The sequence below is a fragment of the Castor canadensis genome, chromosome 7 (assembly GCF_047511655.1).
Source record: "Castor canadensis chromosome 7, mCasCan1.hap1v2, whole genome shotgun sequence".
Lineage (NCBI taxonomy): Eukaryota > Metazoa > Chordata > Mammalia > Rodentia > Castoridae > Castor > Castor canadensis.
The window spans coordinates 54,679,131-54,701,936 of record NC_133392.1 but is presented as its reverse complement, the minus strand read 5'-3'; the positions used below and the strand labels follow the sequence as shown (position 1 = coordinate 54,701,936).

Here is a 22,806-nt window from a genome sequence, read left to right as displayed (position 1 = left end):
TTTCTATGCTTTGGCCTATATTTTATTCCTTCTGACTTGGTGGTACTTCTTAAGTAGGATAACTTTAAAGACACAGTTAAAAAGGTCATTTTCTCTGGGAAGATTTCCTAGCCTCCTCTAGGTGAGGAACCCCTTTTCAATGATGTCAGAGCATCTTACTCCTACTTACAGCAGCAATGTGACTTTCTGCATTAATTGACCTTTTTGTCTGTTTGCTCTGTTGTAAAACACAGTAATACTAATGACTGACTTGCTATGAGAATTAAATGAGTTAAACCACACAGAACAATGCCAGGCACATGGTACACATTCCAGAGGTATTGCTGGTACTATTGTCACTCAGTGTTATGGTCACTGAATTTCCCATTTGTGGTCTGTGTTTTGGACATACCTTTAGGACAAAAACTGCCACGTTTAGCTATGGATTCTCAAAAGGAACACTCTGTGATATATGGTAAGTGTTTGATAAATATTTGCATAAGGCATAACTGGTTATTTTGTACACATAATCTAATATATAAATACAGCCTCAGCTGAGGACAGAAAATGAAAAAGTGACAGAAGAAACTGACAAAGTGCTAAGTATTTAATCTGATGGTTCTATGACTTTTCTTTTTTTTTTTAAACATCTCTGTTCCACTGAGTGACAGCTGCCACTGGTACAATTCCAGGGCAAGGATCCAATCAAGTTTTCTCTCAGCATCAGCTACCAAATCCTAGTCCAACAGTCAAGGGGGGGCCTGTGAAAGTGCTAGTGACTTTCTTTTATAGCCTTTAAAAAAATGTGGTGGTCATTTAGGAGTTGAAAATTATGAGAGCAGTACCATTTTTCTGATGGGTCAAGAATAATTAAAAGGTACTTTTTTTTATGGTACTGGGATTTGAACTCAGGGTCTTACGTTTGTTAGGCATGTGCTCTATCACTTGAGCCATGCCTCCATTCCTAATTATCATTTAAATATATGTATCAGAACTTTCTCAATTTAACACACAATGATTTCTTTTAAAATTATTAAACCAGGAGGTTGAAAAAGCAGTAACAAGGGTTGGAGACATGATTCAAGTGTAGAGTGCCAGCCTAGCAAGTGTGAGGCCCTGAGTTTAAACGTCAGTAAAGTCTGACCCTATCCAACCAAAAAAGCAGTACTAAAGTCTCATTTCCTTCACTAACAGGAGTTTCAACGTCAATATACATATAGAAATAGTCACATTTCCCAATATTATATTTATTTGGGTCGATGACCATTTCCGGCTCTATTATTTGGTGGAGAGAAGCTGCTCTTACCTTGTTTAAAATGTGTTTGCTTCATTAATTCTTTTCACAGAATGTTCAAGTATAATTAAAAGGTACTTTTTTTTATGGTACTGGGATGTGAACTCAGGGTCTTACGCTTGTTAGGCATGTGCTCTATCACTTGAGCCATGCCTCCAGTCCTAATTATCATTTAAATATATATTAAAGAAATCTTTGGTTTATGGCCAAAGATTTCTTTTTCTTTTTTTTTAAATTAATTTCCATAACAACACATGGAACTATATCTTCAGTACCAAATATCTTTGCTCAGGGTTTAGGGAAAGAATATGTAAGAGAAGTTGGAAAATTTTCAACAATTTATTTTAGAAAGACACACAAAACACAGTAGTTACAGAGAAGAAGAATGCACAAATGAACACTCCAAGTATCACTTGCTAGAAATAGCATCCTAAGAAGTGTACTCCTATTTGTCACTAAGGAAAAGCGCTTCTTGTTCCTATGTTTTCTCCTCCTAAGAGATTTACTCCTTAAACAATCAAAGCAACCTTGACAGCAAGTTAAAAGTTACCTGAGTTTCTTTCTTATGGACATAAGAGACAATCAAATCATCCTTAGAACTTGAGTTATTTTGCAGGGTAAAAGCAAAAAAGAGGGGAAGAAAAAAGTCTATTAGTTTAAATTCCTTAAGAGACAGGCAAATTTTGTTATACCATTGCTAAATTTAAGACTTTAGATTTATCAGCAATGGGGAAAAGCTGAATGTATCAGAATTTTTCTAATGCATGAACACAGCTTTAAAAAATAACTCTAGCTGGGAATGGTGACTCATGCCTGTAATAGTAGCTACTTGTGAGGTAGAGATAAGGAGGACTGGGGTTTGAGGTCAGCTCATGCAAAAAAGCCTGAGACCTCACCTTAACCAATAAAAGGTGGGTATGGTGAGAAAAGGTGGGTATGCTGGTGCATGCCTACTACCCCAGCTATACAGGGAGATATAAATAGGAAGATTGTGGTCTAGGCTGGCCTAGGCATAAAAGCAAAATCCTATTTAAAAAAACCATCTGAAGCAGAAAGGGATTGGGCATGGTTCAGGTGGTAGAGTGCCTGCCTGGCAAGTTCAAAGCCCTGAATTCAAACACCAGAAACTGCCCAAAACAAAAACAAACAAAGAAAAAACCAATTCCAAAGAATGGGTGTAGCTCAGTGGTACAACACTTACCTAGTATGTGTGATGTCCTTGGTTAGATATATAGCACTGAAAAAAAAAGTATGAACAACAGAAGCTTGCTATGTAATTATAACATTAGGAAGATGAGAGCAAGTCAACTGCCTTTTTATGTAGAACTGTAAGATATAATAGACTGGGTGTGAATTTTAAACCACAAAGTTTTGGTCTGCTTTATTACATAGCACTAGATAAATGAAAAGAACAAGCAATGCCATGTGCCCCCAGTGGCACTAAGCCAGACTCCTGTGGGCTCAAAGCCCAGGGTAAATCAGTCTTCTCTGGTGGGTGCCTGACAAGGAACACAGGTGGGTACAATGAAGCATCCAGGAAGGAGGCAGCAACAGCTAGAGGAGGTCTCAAGGCTGCAAATCATGATGTTGATTAAACTTGTGATATCCTGACAACTTGCAACAGACAGTGAAGAACTGAGGTCTTTCCTGTTATACAGGTTAGGGTTATTAATCTATCAGATTCAGGGTCAAACTGTTACCTTAAGTAAGTCTCAAGTAAGTCACCTCATTTAAGAATTGTGAGTTGGTATCTCAAGGATATTAAGATTTAAAAATAAAATTTAAAACTTTCAAAGTCTATTTTTCACTTCTTTATAATTCTAATAATATTCTTACAAACAAGTTGTCTTGTCTGAAGCACTAGGGCCTTGCTGTTATGCAAATGGACTCTTTTAAAGGAATAAGGAGTGACAGACAATGTATTTTTGTACAGGCCATATGGGTATAAAGGATGATCACAAAGAATACTGCATCTGTGCCTTCAGCAACCTCTGAGTTAACCAAGAACTGTCCAATTTTAGAGATGCAACAAAGTCATACAACTAAGAAGTAGAGATGTCCCTTATACTGACTCTAACTAGAAAGATAAATTAGGATAAGGATGAATGTGGTTGCAGTTTATGAAACTCTACACTCTGTAAACTAGAAATATGATGAAGACATTGATAAGCTTTTAACTTATGCACAAAAATTGATAATATGAATCCTCTAAATTATAATTTCGTAAAAATAACTTCAAAATCGATTGGAAGTAAGAATTGGACAGGTTGTATCCTATTGCTTCAGGCAGTGCTACTTCAGTTGAGAAAATTGTTTGTCTTTTGTCGAAATATCTCGACAAAAGAGATCCTTCCCTAATGTACCTGCAGATACATCCCTAATGTATCTGTATTTAAAAAATACTTCTTCTGTATAATAAATGTTAGAACAAAAGACCACCAATTTCTGATAAGTAAATTATATATTGATAGGTGATTGTATCTTTCTACCTAATAAATATTGCTTATTTTAGTTTAAATGCTACCACACTGGTTTTGTTCTTATAGAGAATAGGTAAAAAATTTCTTCTTTTCTTTTTAGTGCTAGGGTTACCACAAGGCTACATCCCCAGGTCAAATTGATTCTTTCTACCATCTTATTTTCCTCTGTTGTTTAAGAAAAATGAATTGTACTTAGTAAGCAAACTCTAGAGTGCTATGGCATATGCAGAGTCATCTGAAACACTAGAAAAGAGGCAATCATACACTTCTTCCCCAAAACTTTATTATAAGGTAAGATCATGTGGTTATCCACATATGCTCACATTTCAGTCTATTTTGTAGACATACTGGCCATTCTATGACCAGCACTTAAAAGTGTTAATCACAGTTGGGATGAAGAATTGAGACTATAAAATGAGGGCACTTGCCAGATGGGGCGTTACATGCCTGTAATCCCAGCAGGTGGGAGGCCGAGGCAGGAGGATCCTCAGTTGGAGGCCAATCTGGGTCACATAACAAGATCCTACCTTAAGCTGGGTGCTGGTGGCTTGCATCTATAATCCTAGCTACTCAGGAGGCAGCGATCAGGAGGATTACGGTTCAAAGCCAGACCCCAGGCAAATAGTCTGCGAGACCCTAACTCGAAAACAACCAACACAAAAGAGTGATGGTGGCACAGCTCAAGTGGTAGAGTGCCCACCTAGCAAGTGTGAGGCTCTGAGTTCAAACCCCAGTATTGCAAAAATAAAAAAAATAAAAAGGCTGGGGAGTAGCTCAAGTGGTAGAGCAGCAGTCTGGCAAGCATAATGCCCAGAGTTCAAACTCCACTACCAAAAAAAAAAAAAAAGAAAAAATTTGTATTTTGAGGGAAAATGAATTAAAAAGTATCATGTTTAATTGTTTTTAATTGCTTTTAGTTGAAATGATTCATATTATGGAAACATTACCAAAAAGAACAAAAAAGAAATTTAAGACTTACTCCCAGTGCCATTGCCCAGAAACAAATGATGATAACATTTGATTATTTAATTTCATCTTATTAGTGGAGAAAGAAGATTGACAGAATATATAAAAGTGGGATTTTAAAACTGGAGGAGTAAATAAAATTGTCCTTAGACAGTAGAGAAATGTCAGGGTCTAATGGTAATCCTGTGACTCAGAAAAAAGGACTACGAAAGGTTGGTGTTTCAACTCTTCTTTCTGCTCTTGAAGGTGGAATGTCCTCCCATGTCCCCCTCTTCTCTCTAGATTTTTATTACATATAATTTTTTTTCATTTTTCTTTTATTATTCATATGTGCATACAAGGCTTGGTTCATTTCTCCCCCCTGCCCCCACCCCCTCCCTTACCACCCACTCCACCCCCTCCCTCTCCCCCCCCCAATACCCAGCAGAAACTATTTTGCCCTTATTTCTAATTTTGTTGTAGAGAGAGTATAAGCAATAATAGGAAGGAACAAGGGTTTTTGCTGGTTGAGATAAGGATAGCTATACAGGGCATTGACTCACATTGATTTCCTGTGCATGGGTGTTACCTTCTAGGTTAATTCTTTTTGGTCTAACCTTTTTTCTAGTACCTGTTCCCCTTTTCCTATTGGCCTCAGTTGCTTTAAGGTATCTGCTTTAGTTTCTCTGCGTTAAGGGCAACAAATGCTAGCTAGTTTTTTAGGTGTCTTACCTATCCTCACCCCTCCCTTGTGTGCTCTCCCTTTTATCATGTGCTCAAAGTCCAATCCCATTGTTGTGTTTGCCCTTGATCTAATGTCCACATATGAGGGAGAACATACGATTTTTGGTTTTTTGAGCCAGGCTAACCTCACTCAGAATGATGTTCTCCAATTCCATCCATTTACCAGTGAATGATAACATTTCGTTCTTCTTCATGGCTGCATAAAATTCCATTGTGTATAGATACCACATTTTCTTAATCCATTCGTCAGTGCTGGGGCATCTTGGCTGTTTCCATAACTTGGCTATTGTGAATAGTGCCGCAATAAACATGGATGTGCAGGTGCCTCTGGAGTGACAGTATTTTGGGTATATCCCCAAGAGTGGTATTGCTGGGTCAAATGGTAGATCGATGTCCAGCTTTTTAAGTAGCCTCCAAATTTTTTTCCAGAGTGGTTGTACTAGTCTACATTCCCACCAACAGTGTAAGAGGGTTCCTTACCCCCCCCCCCCAGCATCCTCGCCGACACCTGTTGTTGGTGGTGTTGCTGATGATGGCTATTCTAACAGGGGTGAGGTGGAATCTTAGCGTGGTTTTAATTTGCATTTCCTTTATTGCTAGAGATGGTGAGCATTTTTTCATGTGTTTTCTGGCCATTTGAATTTCTTCTTTTGAGAAAGTTCTGTTTAGTTCACGTGCCCATTTCTTTATTGGTTCATTAGTTTTTGGAGAATTTAGTTTTTTAAGTTCTCTGTATATTCTGGTTATCAGTCCTTTGTCTGATGTATAGTTGGCAAATATTTTCTCCCACTCTGTGGGTGTTCTCTTCAGTTTAGAGACCATTTCTTTTGATGAACAGAAGCTTTTTAGTTTTTTGAGGTCCCATTTATCTATGCTATCTCTTAGCTGCTGTGCTGCTGGGGTTTCATTGAGAAAGTTCTTACCTATATCTACTACCTCCAGAGTATTTCCTACTCTTTCTTGTATCAACTTAAGAGTTTTGGGTCTGATATTAAGATTCTTGATCCATTTTGAGTTAATCTTGGTATAGGGTGATATACATGGATCTAGTTTCAGTTTTTTGCAGACTGCTAACCAGTTTTCCCAGCAGTTTTTGTTGAAGAGGCTGCTATTTCTCCATCGTATATTTTTAGCTCCTTTGTCAAAGATAAGTTGCTTATAGTTGTGTGGCTTCATATCTGGATCCTCTATTCTGTTCCACTGGTCTTCATGTCTGTTTTTGTGCCAGTACCATGCTGTTTTTATTGTTATTGCTTTGTAATATAGTTTGAAGTCAGGTATTGTGATACCTCCTGCATTGTTCTTTTGATTGAGTATTGCCTTGGCTATTCGTGGCCTCTTGTGTTTCCATATAAATTTCACAGTAGATTTTTCAATCTCTTTAATGAATGTCATTGGAATTTTGATGGGAATTGAATTAAACATGTAGATTACTTTGGGGAGTATCAACATTTTTACTATGTTGATTCTACCAATCCATGAGCATGGGAGATCTCTCCACTTTCTATAGTCTTCTCCAATCTCTTTCTTCAGAAGTGTATAGTTTTCCTTGTAGAGGTCTTTCACATCTTTTGTTAGGTTTACACCTAGGTATTTGATTTTGTTTGAGGCTATTGTAAATGGAATTGTTTTCATACATTCTTTTTCCATTGTTAGTGTATAGAAATGCTAATGATTTTTCTATGTTGATTTTATATCCTGCTACCTTGCTATAGCTATTGATGATGTCTAGAAGCTTCTGAGTAGAGTTTTTTGGGTCTTTAAGGTATAGGATCATGTCGTCTGCAAATAGGGATATTTTGACAGTTTCTTTACCTATTTGTATTCCTTTTATTCCTTCTTCTTGCCTAATTGCTCTGGCTAGGAATTCCAGTACTATGTTGAATAGGAGTGGAGATAGTGGGCATCCTTGTCTGGTTCCTGATTTTAGAGGGAACGGTTTTAATTTTTCTCCGTTAAGTATAATGCTGGCTGTAGGTTTGTCATATATAGCTTATATAATGTTTTTTTTTTTCTGGACTTCGCGATCTTCACCGTGACATTCTTTTTTTTTTTTTTTCATTTTTCTTTTATTATTCATATGTGCATACAAGGATTGGTTCATTTCTCCCCACTGCCCCCACCCCCTCCCTTACCACCCACTCCGCCCCCTCTCTCTCCCCCTCCCCCCCCCGCCAATACCCAGCAGAAACTAATTTGCCCTTATTTCTAATTTTGTTGTAGAGAGAGTATAAGCAATAATAGGAAGGAACAAGGGTTTTTGCTGGTTGAGATAAGGATAGCTATACAGGGCATTGACTCGCATTGATTTCCTGTGCGTGGGTGTTACCTTCTAGGTTAATTCTTTTTGATCTAACCTTTTCTCTAGTACCTGTTCCCCTTTTCCTATTGGCCTCAGTTGCTTTAAGGTATCTGCTTTAGTTTCTCTGCGTTAAGGGCAACAAATTATAGCTTTTATAATGTTGAGGAACTTTCCTTCTATTCCTAGTTTTCTTAGAGCTTTTATCATGAAATGATGTTGGATCTTATCAAAGGCTTTTTCTGCATCTATTGAGATGATCAAGTGGTTTTTGTCTTTGCTTCTGTTAATGTGGTTTATTACATTTATTGATTTTCGTACGTTGAACCACCCCTGCATCCCTGGGATGAAGCCTACTTGGTCGTGGTGAATAATCTTTTTGATGTGTTGCTGAATTCGGTTTGCCATTATTTTGTTGAGGATTTTTGCATCAATGTTCATTAAGGAGATTGGCCTATAGTTCTCCTTTTTGGAGGTGTCTTTGCCTGGTTTTGGGATAAGTGTAATACTGACTTCATAAAATGTGTTTGGCAGTTTTCCTTCCCTTTCTATTTCGTGGAACAGTTTAAGGAGGGTTGGTATCAGTTCTTCTTTAAAGGTCTGATAGAATTCAGCAGAGAATCCATCAGGTCCTCTTGATTTTTTTGGGGGAGACTCTTGATTGCTGCTTCAATTTCATTTTGTGTTACAGGTCTATTCAGGTGATTAATTTCCTCTTGGTTCAGTTTTGGATGATCATATGTATCTAGAAATCTGTCCATTTTTTTTAGATTTTCAAATTTATTTGAATATAGGTTCTCAAAGTAGTCTCTGATGATTTCCTGGACTTCCATGGTGTTTGTTGTTACCTCCCCTTTTGCATTCCTAATTCTACTAATTTGGGTTTTTTCTCTCCTCATTTTAGTCAGGTTTGCCAGGGGTCTATCGATCTTGTTTATTTTTTCAAAGAACCAACTTTTTGTTTCATTAATTCTTTGTATGGTTTTTTTGGTTTCTATTTTGTTGATTTCAGCTCTTATTTTTATTATTTCTCTCCTTCTATTTGTTTTGGGATTTGCTTGTTCTTGTTTTTCTAGGAGTTTGAGATGTATCATTAGGTCATTGATTTGGGATCTTTCAGTCTTTTTAAATATATGCACTCATGGCTATAAACTTTCCTGTCAGGACTGCCTTAGCTGTGTCCCATTGGTTCTGGTAGGTTGTGTTTTCATTTTCATTGACTTCCAGGAACTTTCTGATGTCCTCTTTTATTGCATCGATGATCCACTCTTCATTAAATAATGAGTTATTTAGTTTCCAGCTGTTTGCATGTTTTTTGTCTTTACTTTTGTTGTTGAGTTCTACTTTTACTGCATTGTGGTCAGATAGTATGCATGGTATTATTTCTATTTTCTTATATTTGCTGAGACTTGCTTTGTGCCCTAGGATATGATCTATTTTGGAGAAGGTTCCATGGGCTGCTGAGAAGAATGTATATTGTGTAGAAGTTGGATGAAATGTTCTGTAGACATCTACTAGGTCCACTTGATCTACTGCATATTTTAGATCTTGGATTTCCTTACTGAGTTTTTGTTTGGATGACCTATCTGTTGATGATAATGGAGTGTTAAAGTCTCCCACAACCACTGTGTTGGCGTTTATATATGCTTTTAGGTCTTTCAGGGTATGTTTGATGAAATTGGGTGCGTTGACATTGGGTGCGTACAGATTGATGATGATTATTTCCTTTTGGTCTATTTCCCCTTTTATTAGTATGGAATGTCCTTCTTTATCTCGTTTGATCAATGTAGGTTTGAAGTCTACTTTGTCAGAGATAAGTATTGCTACTCCTGCTTGTTTTCGGGGGCCATTGGCTTGGTAAATCTTCTTCCAGCCTTTCATCCTAAGCATATGCTTATTTCTGTCGGTGAGATGAGTCTCCTGTAAGCAACAAATTGTTGGATCTTCTTTTTTAATCCATTTTGTCAAACGGTGTCTTTTGATGGGTGAATTGAGTCCATTAACATTAAGCGTTAGTACTGATAGGTATGTGGTGATTCTTGTCATTTAGTTGTCTTAGTTGTTTGAAGGTTTGATTGTGTGTACCTAACTTGATGTTACTCTCTACTGTCTTGCTTTTTCTTATCCTGTGGTTTGGTGCTGCCTGCCTTTTCATGGTTAAGTTGGGTGTCACTTTCTGTGTGCAGGATCCCTTGCAGAATCTTTTGTAATGGTGGCTTTGTGGTCACATATTGTTTTAGTTTCTGCTTATCATGGAAGACTTTTATTGCTCCATCTATTTTGAATGATAGCTTTGCTGGGTAGAGTATCCTGGGGTTGAAGTTATTTTCATTCAGTGCACGGAAGATCTCACCCCACGTTCTTCTTGCTTTTAATGTTTCTGTTGAGAAGTGTGCTGTGATTTTGATGGGTTTACCTTTGTATGTTACTTGTTTTTTCTCTCTTAGAGCCTTCAATATTCTTTCCTTAGTTTCTGAACTTGTTTTAATGATGATAGGTCGTGGAGTAGTTCTATTTTGATCTGGTCTGTTTGGTGTCCTGGAGGCCTCTTGCATTTGTATGGGAATATCTTTCTCTAGATTTGGGAAATTTTCCGTTATTATTTTGTTGAATATATTACGCATTCCCTTTGATTGCACCTCTTCTCCTTCTTCGATGCCCATGATTCTCAAGTTTGGTCTTTTGATGGAGTCAGTGAGTTCTTGCATTTTCTTTTCACAGGTCTTGAGTTGTTTAATAGTTATTCGGTTTTTCCTTTAATTACCATTTCATCTTCAAGTTTTGAGATTCTGTCTTCTGTTTGTTCTATTCTGCTGGATTGGCCTTCTGTTTTGTTTTGCAGTTCTGTTTCGTTCTTTTTTGTGAGGTTTTCCATATCCTGGCTGTTTTCTTCTTTATTGTTGTCTATTTTTGTCCTGAGTTCATTTATCCATTTATTCATTGTGTTCTCTCTTTCACTTTGGTGTTTATACAGTGCTTCTATGGTTTCCTTTATTTCTTCTTTTGCTTTTTCAAATTCTCTATTTTTATTGTCTTGGAATTTCTTGAGTGTCTCCTGTACATTTTGGTTGACCTTATCCAGTATCATCTCTATAAAATTCTCATTGAGTACTTGTAGTATGTCTTCTTTTAAATTATTCTTGTGGGCTTCATTGGGTCCTTTGGCATAGTTTATCTTCATTTTGTTGGAGTCTGGATCTGAGTTTCTGTTCTCTTCATTCCCCTCTCGTTCCTGTACTTACATATAATTTTTTAACTGAGATGTAAAATACATCTGAGCTTATAGTCTTAATATTATGGATACTTTTAAAGGCATGAAATGACTTTGATGAAGTTACCTAAAAATAAACCTAATACACCACACAGAGAAATCTTACAAATGATCTTTCTAAGGCCGCATAGTGTGTACTGCTGTACCTGGGCCATACAACACCTTAGAAACATGGTATTTTGTTGTTTGCTAGGCTTGGTTCTCATGATAGCTGGGAATATGAAATCCATTTCCAAGCTGAATTTCATGAGGTGCTGTAGAGAATGTTATAATAAAATCCAGACATTCCACCTACTACCTCCCTTGCTTCTAATACTTCTGTAATTCAATTTAAAAAGAGCAAGTTTGTCTGGAAAGACTACTTCACAGACCAATAATGCTGCTTCTTGCTCAGCTTCTGATAGTCTTGTAGGTGCTCAAATTTCCTTGTTTTAATATCATCAAATTACTGAGAACCACATGACATTCAAGAAATGTGACTTTTTTTTTTTTTTTTTGCGGTACTGGGGCTTAAACTCAGAGCCTTCACCTTGAGCCACTCCTCCAGCCCTATCTTTGTGAAAGGTTTTTTGAGATATGGTCTCTCAATCCATTTTCCTGGGCTGGCTTTGAACCATGATCCTCCCGATCTCTGCCTCCTGAGTAGCTAGGATTACAGGCAATGTGACATTTTTGATGAACTAAACTATCAAAATGGAATAGCAATATCAAGAATACAAAAGAAGAGCTGCTGAATGAAAAATATTATTTTAGACTTCAATATCTACCCTAACCCTATGGTCAGTCTTAAGCAGGAAAGTGCTATAGAAAGGCCACATTCATTTATACAGCTTTTAGACACCAAGTTACTTTTTATAGCAATATCTCATATATCAAATGGGTAGACAAGAAAACTCTCATCTGAAAATAAGTGGAAATAAAAGAAAGCTCTTAAGTAGCCACACGTATGCATTTACTTTTAGAACCTCGAAAATCCCTTGGATAAGTAAGAAGTAAGACACTCCTCATTGGACTTAGAGAGGCTTTGGAAAAAAAAGGACAAGACACAGCCTGCCTGGCAATTTCACTTGTGTTCACACACTCATTATGACAGGTGCAGCCCCTTCCCCGCCTCCCTCTGTGGCCTGTCTTAGCACTAAAACTGGCCTCTGCACCAGCAAGAAGCATACGGGCTGGGACAGGACTGGCGCCCCCTTTCCACTGCTTGTCTTAGCCTGTCTGGTTAGTTACAGGAGATTATCTTGGTCCTGACTCACCCCAAGTGTTAAACATGTTTTCAATGGAATAGTTGATACAAAGAATGTATGGCACACACTTCTAAGTTATGAAGCATACTAAAATTAACGCCGAGTCTGTCACCTAACTTGAGGAGAACACCATCAACACCACTGCTCCAGATCCCTTTCTAGCCCCTCACAGCTAACCTCTATCCTAAAATTTCTGAAAAATAGATTTGCTGTATGTGTGTGATGTAACTATATATTGTTTAGTTTTGCCTATGCTGGGGCCTTTAAAATGGTATTATGAACTATGTAATCATACTGGCTTGCGTCTTTCTTCTTCTTTTTTTTTTAATTGGTGCTTCTGGGGTTTGAACTTAGGGCCTCACACTTGCTAGGTAGGTACTCTATCACTTGAGTAATACACTCCAGTCCTTTTTTTTGCTTTAGTTAGTTTATCGATAAGGTCTCCCATTCTTCCCTGGGGCCAGCCTCAAAGCACTATCTACAGCCTCCTGTGTAGCTGGGATTACAGCAGCATTCCACCATGCCTGACTTATTTGTTAAGATGGGGGGCGGGTCTCATGATCCTCCTGATCTTGGTCTCCAGACTATCTGGGATTACAGACGTGAGCCACTGCACCCAGTCCTTGGCTTCCTTTTTTTTTCTAAAAAACAAAACACGACAGCATAATTTTCCTAACATTCATCCATGTTTGTAAGTGGTAGCTCATTCCATTTTATAATTGTATAATATTCCATTACATGAATATACTAACTCTTCTTCCTGTCCATGTACAATAGTATTTTTGGTACAGTTCTGCTTTAAGAATGTTTCTATAAATGTCTTTGCAAATGTCTCTTGGTACATGTACCAAACGCCTTTGATGGTACATAGCTAGTTACTCAATTGTTGGGTTGTAAGGTATGTGAATGATTAACACTGTAAGTTAGGGCCAAAGCCTTTTCCAAAGCAGTTCCAGTCTCCTTACTCTCTATTGGCATTATAAAAAGTTTCCAGTTGCTCTACACATCCTTGCCAATACTTGGTATTTCAGACTTCTTAATTTTTTTCTATCAAGTGGATTTAAAGAATTCTTTGTGTCTTCGAATGGGTACACTGCTAATTACATAAGTCACAAAACCATATGCATTCTAGGGCTAGCTTCTTCCATCACAGCCCCCTCCCCTCCCCCAAGTTAAGCAGGAACTGGGAAAACAGCAGAATTTGTAATAAGTTTAAAAAAGTATATATCCTCAAAAGGAGATTGAAAATTATTAGATATTTTCACACAGACTGGCAAAGATAAGACTGTCAGGAATGCAGCTGAAATGGAGTGTAAACAGAATCTTGACAGGGTGGTAATACATGAGAATGCACATTTGATGAAACTCTCTGAAACTGCTGTATATAAATCCAATCTCAATAAAGCTGACTTAAAATAGAAAACATACTGGTAACGATTGTAATATAGGGAGGGGCTATAGCATATTGGCTAAAGTTTGGGTGTGGAGCTCGACTGTCACTTAGCTCTGCCACATGGTAGCCATGTGATCCCCGGACAGAGCCTCTTATCTCACATTTCTAAGGCGGCTTTCTCTTTGGCAAAATGCAGGTAACAGAAGTGCCTGTCATTATTAGGGCTGTTGTGAGATATAAAGGAATTCCTTTGACAGTGTTTAGAGCAAGCCTAATGCAGAATGAGCATAATACATATTAGGGTGTAAAAATGAAGACAAACTTATCAATTGTGTCCTCTATGTTTGTGTGGGGCCTGAAAAGTTCTTCCCTGCTGTTCAGAATTTTTCCTATCTTTTCTTTTAAAAGTTAAAATGTTTTAGATTTCACATTTAGGCAGGAAATTCACGTATAATTTTTTTTCAGCTTGCTGTTGTCTTCTCTCCATTTTCTCATTGATTTCATTTATTTGGAGAAAGGGTCTCCCTATATTGCCCAGACTGGGCTCAAGTGATTCTCCTATGTCAGCCTCCCAAGAAGCTGGGACTATATGTAGGCACCACCATGCCCAGCCGATTTTCTCTTTGATTTTGAATTCTTCCTTTGTCATATCAGATTTGCACATACACCTGGGCAAGTTTCTGGATTCTTCACTGCATTCCATTAAGTCTAGTGTCAATCACTGCAATAATACTACTGTCTTAATTATATCAATGTTAAAATAAATCTTTATAGTCAGGTAAGTCATTGTTTTCTAGTCTACAAAGTTGTCTTACTGATTCCTGGACTTTTGCTTTTACCTATAAATTTCAAACAATAGCTTATTAAAGGTTTTGCTATAATTTGGATTCTGAATTTCCCCAAAGGCCCATGTACTGAAGGTTCTCAGCTTTGGTACTACTGGGAGGTGGTAAAAAACTTTAGGAGGTAGGGTCTAGTGGAAGGTAGTTAAGTCATTGCAGATATGCCCTAGAAGGGGACATGGAACCCTGGTCCCCCTTCTCTCTCTCTGTCCTGCTTACCAGCTGCAATGAGATGAACAGACTCCTGTACCTCAAGCACCCTCCTGCTATTTTGTAGTACACCTCACCAGGTGCCGGTGGCTCACGCCTATAATCCTAGCTATTCAGGAGGCAAAGATCAAGAGGATCAAGATTCAAGGCCAGCCTGGGCAAATAGTTTGTGAGACTCTATCTCAAAAATATACAACACAAAAGAGGTCTGGTAGACTGCCTCAAAACTATGAGCTAAAATAAACCTTTCCTCCTTATAAGTTGATTTTTCTCAGGTCTTTTCTCACAGTGACAGAAAGCAAATAACAGAAGGTGCTGAAAACAGTAATAAGATTTTTTTTGGAACTCAATTGAATCTATAGATTTGGGAAAAACTGATAACTAATTAATACTGATTAACATATTTATTCAGTTTGTCTTTTAATCATGCTTTTCAACTGTAATTCCCAACTGTCTTTTAATAAAAGAATACAGTGTTTTGAAATTTATTATTATTGACATATTAAGTTCTACCATCTTTTCTTTCTCCCATCTCCCCAACATAGCCCGAACTCTTTATTTTGACTTTCTTCCTACTTTATGTGTGTGTGTGTGTGAGTGTGTGTGTGTGGTACTAGTGTTTGAACTCAGGGCTCTGCACTTGCTAGGCAAGCGCTCTGCCACTTGAGCCATGCAACACATTTTTCTAAGCTCTTAAAATTATTATTTCTCTGCACACGACAGCATATACCATTCTATTGTCATCCTTATTGTGAATAAAAGGAAAAAGAAGAAAACTAGAGAAAAAGGCAAAGAAAGAATAAAACAGAGGACTCTGAAGTGAGGGCACAGAGCTGAAGTCCTTGATGCAAAACCTTGAGTGCTTTCCTTTCTCAAAGTCCTTCTCCCCAACACACATTCAAAGTGCATCTAGGCAACAACAATTTTAGATTAAAGGTTCTATCATTTTCAGTGTTTCCTTTACCTTTCTTAGTTATATAAGGTCTCAAAGTTCTATTTATGAAAACAATCACTCTTAAACTGAGTTACTACTACCTTATATTTTCTTGTCAGCTTTGTTTTAGGTAAGCTATTTTAGTTACAATGCTTAAGAATTTATGGGGATGTTTGTAGGTAAGGCGCTTTAAGAAATTATGAGAATGTAGCTCAGTGGTAGAGAGTGTGTTTAGTATGCATGAGGCCCTGGGTTTGTTCTCTGGACTCACTGACTCACTCTCTCTCTCTCCAACAAAAATCTAACATATCTGGATACAGATTTACTGGAAGACAGTACATTTTATATCTTAAAGTTCTATGAGACCAATTGAAACAAAGCAGATTTGCATCCTATTTATTACATGAAAAACTGAAGATTTGGATTTAGATATTCTTAAGATTTAATTATAATAAGTAAGCATAAACTTGGTGGAAGGAAAGTTTATTTCCAATTTCAATTTCTGACAGTTTTACTTGCAAGGAAAAGACCAGATATTTTTTTCAGAATACCTTTACACAAACTTCCAAACCACATTCCCCACACAATTTTATTTAACACTTTAATATTTTCAGGTTGAATTATACACTTTCAAGGATCTTTTATAAAGACCTAGAGGTTTATCTTTACAGAATACTTGTTCCTATCCACTAATGATCCTTTAAACATCATAAAACCATTTTTATTTCTATTTGTAACATCATTTTAGGTATACAAAATGAAAACTGAAGGTCTATGTATTCCAGAAAATCAGAAAAAAACTAAGGTTGATGAAAAGTAATGATTTAAAAACAATTCAAATAAACATACATTGGAATGAACAACTTGATGTTTGCTCAGCAATAGTGAGCGGGGTCAGTGCCCTTATCAGCAAACAAAGACCACAGGTACACAGCAGTGAATAGCCAGTCATGGCAGTAGTGAAATCCACTACGTAAAAATCTCATTTGTTCTCTTTTATTCCTTTATCTGCACTTTCTTTAAGTCAATACTCAAGAATGCCTACTACTCAGTACTATTGTGAGCCTCTCCAAGGTTAAACAAAGAGTCAGTTTACCCACTTTACAGGTTTGGTGGTAGGGCATTCCAAATTTTGGAAGCCCTGAAGACTGGTGATTAAAGTTTGATGACGGGAAAAGTGTCATATTAGTGGGGTTTTCAGCATATAATTTATTGCATCTAAATATACATGCTATTTTTAATGCCAAACAATGCTGTTTATTAAGCATTAAGCTTATAATAAGCTTAATGTATTCATTTAAATAAGTAGTTTGATTAAATACAAAACACAAGCTTTTCACAACAAGTAATTTATTTGTGTTCTCCATAGGAAGCACCCAAGATACACAGTCAATATTTTCAACTAAGGTTCTACCCAGCTTCAGGCCTCTGGTGATGGAGGACACACTGGTTTTGTGAGGTTGTCAGTCTAATGGTGAACAATTCTAGGTGTTATAAAGTGTTCCTTTACATATGGAATAGAATGATCTTCCTTATAACAGCCACTTGTTGGTTCTAGTTTTACACAAAAAATCAGTACCCTTACCCCATGAGATGACTCTTAAAATTATATTAAGAGAGCTATTTTGTTAGACATTTTTTCCGTTTTCTAATCCAAGCCCTATTAAAATATACCATTATGTTGCCCCAAAAAAGAATGGAGACCTAACTTCTGCTACAGAGATGATCTCGTTTAGAGATAGGGTCTTTACCAAGATAATCAAGTTGAAATAAAGTCGTTAGAGTGAACCCTAATCCAATATGAATTTGTATGTAAGGACTAGCACAAAAATGCTGGGGGCCTGGTAGAGTGTCTGCCTAGCAAACACGAGGATGTGAGTTCAAACCCCAGGACTGCCACACACACACACACACACACACACACACACACACACACACACACACACGACTAGCACAAGAGGATGCTACATGAGGATGAAGGCAGAGATGAGAGTGATCATCAACAAGCCAAACATGGGCAGCAAGCCACCAGAAGCTAGGAGAGAGGCTCAAAACAGATCCTCCCCTGCAGCTTGCAGCAGCCAACCTTGTCACCTTGATCTCAGACTTCAGAAGTGACCTACTTTGTGGCACTTTGCAATATCAGCTGTTGCTAACTAATATTTTTTCAGAAATGTGACAAAAAGGTTAATGAAATTTTCAACAGCAGAACTCATTTTACTTATCTGTGAGAATAATTCTTTCCTAAAACGGATATCAATGTGTTCAACATTAACATATCTGAATACTTTCTGAAACTTATGTTCTGAAAAATAGGTTACTATAAACCTATTTTGTTTAGATTTTTCCTATGACCTTCACCTTCATGATTTCCTTGATAGCTCTTCTTTTGTAGAGTTGATGACACTCTTAACAGTAAGGAAGGCAGCTGATAACCTAACATCTTTTTTTTTTTGGTGGTGTTGGGATCAAACCCAGGGTCTGGAGTGTGCTAGGCAAGTGCTCTACCACTGGCACATAACTAATCCTAGCACTTGAAAGTGAGGCAGGAGGAGCATGAGTTTGAGGCCAGTCTGGGTTTTACTGCAAGTTCCAGGACAGCCTGTGCTGTACAGCCATACCCTGTCTCAAAAAACCAAACCAAACCAAAAATCCTTTACTGTTAAAATACATTCCCAGGTCTAATAGTTTAATTTGTAGGACCAGGAAAAGTATAACTTGTAAGTTATATTTCATGTGTAAATTTAGAAAATATGGACTGTAAGAGCTAATATGCAGAATCTTATTGCAAAAGTTAGTTTCTTGGGGGATGTGGTTATTAGGTAGGAGGATCAAAGTCTGAGGCTAGTCCTGTGCAAAAACATGAGACCCTACCTGAAAAATACCTAAAGCAAAAACAGTTGGGGGCATGGCTCATGTGGCTGCTGCCTAGCAAGTGTAGGGTCCTGAGTTCAAACCCCAGAACCACCAACCCCACCTCAAAAAAAGAACAAAAATGTGTTCAGTAATTTTCATCAATTTTGGAAAATTCTCTGAAAAAATGACAGATTGATCAGCAACAGTATTTTATATAAAAAATTTCTTAGAAAGTTATCCTGAAACACCTGTGAATTTCCAAATATAACTAGAGAAATTTTAATTTCTCCCATAAAATAGAGATGCACCAAGCAGAACAAGCCAGCCATTTTACTCATTGGGCATGCTAAGCACATTGTATTTTATAAAGCATTCCATAGGACTTCCTGTAATACTGAGTGTAGCCACTGAGTAAAAGAAATGTGGCTAGTGTGACTGAGGAACCGAATTTTAAACTTTAATTGTAATTAATTTACACTTATATAGTCACATGTGACCATACTGGACAACAGTATTTCTAGGTTCATTTGCTCTCCTATATGTTTACTTCCTTTTTCACCTAACCTAACACTGTGGTTCTCAATCAGTGGTGATTTTTTGTACTAGGTGACATATGGAAGTAACTAGAGATACTTTCGGCTCCTCTAACTGGAGAGGTACCACGGGCAAATGGTGGGTAAAGGAGGGATACTGCCAAACATCTTATAGTATACAGGACAGCTGCCTCATAACAAAGTTATCCAAACCAAAATACCAATAGTGCTAACAGCAGCAGACTAAAAGGATCTTCAAATGAAATTACAATTACTTAGAAAACTATGAACGGTTGTACAATAGTCTTACATTAGCTGGTCTGCATGTTACTTAAAATAATCACTAACTACTAATCGATAATTCCATCGTGGCTGCTCCTGTTTTCTCTGTCCACATTACCCTAGTGACTGTGTCACATTCCTTGATCTTTAGTCACGTTGACTTTCGTAAATATAACATGACTGAAACTGGTATACATACTTTACTAATGGGGATAATTATGCATAAACCTTAATGGCTGTTAGCTTTGTAAACACAAAGACTTTTATAAAAGAAGAATTTTTATCTTAAATCTTTCATTTACCTAAAAAAATGCATGAAAGGTAGTTTAATGAAATACACAATGACATAAAAATAAGCTCATATTCATCAAAATATTACCTTTTAAAATACTTAAATTACTAAATTTTTAATATTTAAATTATTATTACAGCAAGGTTCTTTGAAAATCAAGTAAAGAAAGTACTTCATGGAGAGAGTGAGAAACTGGTAAGTGAGATGAGAATCAAACAATTTGATCAAGTAGAGATCACTGTTGACTCAAGAAGGGTAATTTCAGTGGAGTGAAGGGAGGCAAAGCCTCAATGGTATGGGTTCCAGAGCTTCCCAAAGGAGAGAAAGTGGAGACAGTGTATACAGATTATTCTTTTGAAGGATTTTTGCATGAAAGAGAGAAAAAAGTAAAGTGATAAGATTGCTGACAAGAAACAACAAGCAGGGAAGAAAAAAAACAGATGACGATAAGAACGGAAGGTTCTGGATTATGGTTTTTAAGGTGTGTAATTTAGCCTTATTAAATCGTAGTGTACAAGATCGGTTGAAGAAAGAAGACTGAGGTTTTTACAAGTATTGTCAGGTGATAAAATCATTGTAAAACAAAAATAAAAATGTGTAATTACTGTGAAAAAGGAAACAGATGTATGGAATTACAAAGGACATCTCCAGATTACTTCACTTCTGTATGAGAAAGTAGTACTTATTAAATACTTGGATTTACATTTAGAAGTGACCAAGAAATCACAAAGCAGACTGGAAATGTGGCTCAAGTAGTAGAGTGCCTGCTTTGCAAGCATGAAACGCTGAGTTCAAACCCAGTCCCACAAAAAAAAAAAAAAAGAAATCACAAAGCAAAAAAAACTAACAAATTTAAGGGCTGGGGATATAGCTCAGTGGTAGAGCATTTGCCTAACATGCACAAGGCTCAGCACCACCACAACAGAACATCTAAAACAACAGAACAACAAAAGCCAACACCAAAAAACAAGTTGAACTGTTACTAAAACTATAAACTGTACAACCAAAATTAAATATCTAAAAAAAGACTTAAAATTAGATTAGAAACATATTTGCATTGAAAGTGACATGTTGATTCCTTATTATGTAAGCTGCTCAGACAAAACAAGTAAATTACCAAGTAACCAGGAAATAAATGGGCAAAGTGTATACAGACTGTATATACAGAGATATAGTAAATAAGTAAATATTTAGACAAATGTCAGTCTTGATAGTCAGAAATAAAATACAAAAAAATTGAAATCTGTTCTACTCATTAGGTAACTAAAATATATAACATCCCCAAATTCTGCCTACCTTGTAATAAGAAAGTCCTTATATTGAGGCTGGTGGTGTGGCTCAAGCAGTTGAGGGCCTGCCTAGCAAATGTGAGGCTCTCAGTAGGGGGAAAAAAAGAACGCAGTCCTTATAGATTGCTGGTAGCAATGTAAGATATTAAAGATACTAATATCCTTTTGGAAAACAATTTGGCAATTCCTACCAGTGGTCATATTTATCATAAGAAATGCTTCAAAAGTTTATGTAAAAGGTGTCCACTGTAGCATAACAGTTGTATGATAGCATTACTTACAGTAAATCATCTAAAAGCAAAATTAAAAAAAAGACAAATGAGGTAGCTATGAAAATTATCAATATTGGCCTGATCACATAGAAGATTTCAGAGTAACATGGAAGTTGCCTGCAATAAATGTGTAGTATAAAACTTACTCTATAACTGTCACCTAAATACAGAGAATCAAAGATAAAAATTGAAAATAGTTTAAACCATCAATATCTTGGATTTTAGGGTAGTATTTTCTTCTTTGTTCTGACAACTAGTAGCACTTATGAAATACTTCTGTTCTGGACTATGGACGTTATGATAAGAATGCATTTAACCTTATGGGGTAGGTTATGGTCAATAAATGGCAAACCTGACATTTGAATTCAGGCAATCTAGCTTTAGTCCTGATCTTAATTAAAATTCCGTATCATATAAATAAATTTAGAAAAGTTAGGGAAAAATGGGATTTCTTGCAATTTGTGAGTCATGTTTACAAAGGTATGTGTGATATCATACATGAAGATAGTATCATGTAGTAAACTCAGATAACCCATTCCTTAAAAATTGCTAACCTGTCAATCTTGCCTGCAAAGTTGAATTTATTATAAATGTTTTAAGATGGAGGAGACTAAGCTCTGATGAGTTTAGTATGTTGCCTAAGACCACACAGCTATTAGCTGGCATCCTCCCAGCATTACACTGCAAGGTCTGGAGAGAATGTGCTCATGCCTTCTGGGAGTTCTGGTTATAGAGGTTCCTTTGTTCCTTGCTCTTGCCACCAGAGGTTTTTGTTGAGAGAATTGCCTGATCTTGCTCAGGATGAGCTGGCTGTTTCAGTGGGTTAGGAAGAATGTAGTAAATTCTATCTCCCAGAGTGAAAGATGTGTCCAAGTTTGTATATATGAAGGGATTGCTTTTTATGTTTAAAGACAGAAACTGAGGAGCAAAGCAGAATAAGGTAAGGATGCTCATGCTCCCTGACAAGTGTGCTTTCTAAGGTGCTCAAGATTCAATAGCTCATGATAGTCAGCACCTGTCACTTGATACATTTTTCCATGACCTTTTTCTTCTTTACCTCTTTGCTCCCTTTCCTTTGCCTCAGACCTTAAATCCTGTAAACTCTAGCACTATGGGTTGTAAAGCCCCTCTCTCCAGTCAGGGTACCTCCTAAGGGGGTCTCTGTCTACAGGGTCTCTCAATTGCCCACCACTGCACACAACAATGGCAGAGAATCTTCCAAAGCAAAGCTGATGCTGCCTTAACCTATCTCTTCTTCCTTGAGGGGAAGGTTCCGAGCTTTCTTTTCCAGCTTTTGCTGTCTCTAGAAAATCCACTATAACTTATCTGGGCTCTCCCTCCTCTGGGTTTTGGCTCACACTGATCCCTGTATCAGAAATTCTTTCCTTTTTCCTCTTTGGCTGTCTAGATTAGGTTCATTCTTGAAGGCCCATTTCAAATGTAATCTCTTGCCTTCTTCGATGATTCTCCAACTAGATATAATCCCTTCCTTGTCTAACACTGGGTGTTACACTGGCTATAACTCTTACAGACTTGACATTCTGACCTGTACTGAACTGTCAGTTCCACTATCACCTACCTGTTACTGACCTTTGTATTGCTGTAGGTAGCACTAAAAAAGGACATTCATATTCATAATAGTCA

At 37.1% G+C, this 22,806-nt stretch overlaps 1 protein-coding gene and 1 non-coding gene across 2 annotated transcripts in view; both read right to left on the bottom strand.

Moving 5' to 3' along the window:
• Reep3 (receptor accessory protein 3) overlaps positions 1 to 22,806 on the bottom strand; it is a 97,566-nt gene that overhangs the window by 72,629 nt on the left and 2,131 nt on the right. The window lies entirely within an intron of this gene.
• Positions 630 to 755, bottom strand: LOC141425323 (small nucleolar RNA SNORA30/SNORA37 family). Its single transcript, XR_012450387.1, has one exon. It is a non-coding gene; the product is annotated as a small nucleolar RNA SNORA30/SNORA37 family (small nucleolar RNA).